The sequence below is a fragment of the Pseudophryne corroboree genome, chromosome 2, assembly GCF_028390025.1.
Source record: "Pseudophryne corroboree isolate aPseCor3 chromosome 2, aPseCor3.hap2, whole genome shotgun sequence".
NCBI lineage: Eukaryota > Metazoa > Chordata > Amphibia > Anura > Myobatrachidae > Pseudophryne > Pseudophryne corroboree.
In genome coordinates this window covers 52010795-52013341 of record NC_086445.1, presented here as the reverse complement: position 1 = coordinate 52013341, position 2547 = coordinate 52010795, and positions in this window count along the sequence as shown.

Genomic DNA, 2547 nt, shown 5'->3' with positions numbered 1-2547 from the left:
AGAAGGTCCGGAAAATCGGCGGCTGAAGACTTCTGTCTTCTCCAAGGTAGTGCACAGCACTGCAGCTGTGCGCCATTGCTCCTCATGCACACCACACACTCCGGTCACTGATGGGTGCAGGGCGCGGGGGGGGGGGGGGGGGGGGCGGGGGGGGCGGGCACCCTGAGCAGCAATATTTACACCTTGGCTGGCAAAAATAACACCATATATAACCCCAGGGGCTATATAGGTGTAAAAATACCCCTGCCAGAATTACTACAAAAGCGGGAGAAAGCCCGCAGAGAAAGGGGCGGAGCCATCTCCCTCAGCACACTATCGCCATTTTCCCTCACAGCTCCGCTGGAAGGATCGCTCCCTAGCTCTCCCCTGCAGTCCTGCACTACAGAAAGGGTTAAAAAGAGAGGGGGGGCACAAATTTAGGCGCAGTATAGTATATATATATATATGCAGCTATAAGGGAAAACACTGTATAGTGATATCCCTGTGGTATATAGCGCTCTGGTGTGTGCTGGCATACTCTCCCTCTGTCTCCCCAAAGGGCTTTGTGGGGTCCTGTCCTCTGTCAGAGCATTCCCTGTGTGTGTGCTGTGTGTCGGTACTGCTGTGTCGACATGTATGATGAGGAAAATGATGTGGAGGCGGAGCAAATGCCTGTGAATGTGATGTCACCCCCTGCGGGGTCGACACCTGTGTGGTTGGACTTATGGAAGGAATTACGTAAAAGTGTCAACTCCTTACACAAAAGGTTGACGACATAGGACAGCCGGCTACTCAGCTTGTGCCTGTTCCAGCGTCTCAAATGTCATCAGGGGCTTTAAAACGCCCGCTACCTCAGATGGCAGACACAGATGTCGTCACGGATACCGACTCCAGTGTCGAAGTCGATGAGACTAGTGTACCCTCCAATAGGTCCACCCGTTACATGATTGAGGCAATGAAAAATGTATTACACATTTCTGATAATACCCCAAGTACCACAATAAAGGGTATTATGTTTGGTGAGAAAAATCTACCAGTAGTTTTTCCTGCATCTGAGGAATTAAATGAGGTGTGTGAGGAAGCGTGGACTTCCCCCGATAAGAAATGTATAATTTCTAAACGGTTATTGGCAGCGTACCCTTTTCCGCCAGAGGATAGGTCACGTGGGGAAACACTCCATAGGGTAGATAAAGCGCTTACACGCTTATCAAAAAAGGTGGCACTACCTCTCCGGATACGGCCGCCCTGAAGGAACCTGCTGATAAAAAGCAGGAGGCTACCCTAAAAGCTATATACACACACACGGGCATTATATTGCGACCAAAGCCATTGCTTCGGCATGGATGTGCAGTGCTCCCGCTGCGTGGTCAGATTCTCTGTCGGATAATATTGATACTATGGATAGGGACAATATTTTGCTGACAATAGAGCATATAAAAGACGCAGTCTTATACATGCGTGATGCAGAGAGGGATATTTGCCGGCTGGCAGCAAAAATAAGCGCTGTGTCCATAGCCGCCGGACGGGGGTTTGGACTCGGCAATGGTCAGGCGATGCCGACTCGAATCGGCACATGGAAGTTTTGCCCTATAAAGGGGTGGAACTGTTTGGGGATGGTCTTTCAGACCTTGTTTCCACAGCTACTGCTGGGAAATCGACTTTTTTGCCACAGGCTACCCCACAACAAAAGAAAGCACCGTATTATCAGGTACAGTCCTTTCGGCCCCAGAAAAGCAGGAGGGCTAGAGGCTCATCCTGTCTGCCGAGAGGCAAAGGTAGAGGGACAAAGCTGCAGCACACAGCTAGTTCCCAAGAGCAGAAGTCCTCCCCTGCGTCCGGTAAGTCCACAGCATGACGCTGGGGCTGCTCAGGCGGACCCGGGTACGGTGGGGGCCCGTCTCAGGAATTTCAGCGCACAGTGGGCTCTTTCACAGGTGGATCCCTGGGTCCTTCAAGTAGTATCTCAGGGGTACAGGCTGGAATTCGAGACGTCTTTCCCCCGCCGTTTCCTAAAATCTGCCTTACCGGCAACTCCCTCTGCCAGGGAGGCAGTGTTGGTGGCTATTCAAAAACTATATTCACAGCAAGTGATTGTCAAGGTACCCCTCCTTCAACAGGGAAAGGGTTACTATTCCACAATGTTTGTGGTACCGAAACCGGACGGTTCGGTGAGACCCATCTTAAATTTAAAAGCCTTGCACACTTATATCAAAAGGTTCAAGTTCAAGATGGAATCGCTCAGGGCGGTTATTGCGAGCCTGGACGAGGGGGATTACATGGTCTCCCTGGACATCAAGGATGCGTACCTGCATGTCCCTATTTACCCTCCGAACCAGGAGTACCTCAGATTTGTGGTACAGGACTGTCACTATCAGTTCCAGACGCTGCCGTTTGAGTTATCCACGGCACCGAGGGTCTTTACCAAGGTAATGGCCGAAATGATGATACTCCTTCGCAAGAAGGGAGTTTTAATTATCCCATACTTGGACGATCTCCTGATAAAGGCGAGGTCCAAAGAACAGTTGGTAGTGGGGGTAGCACTTTCTCGGGAAGTGCTACAACAGCACG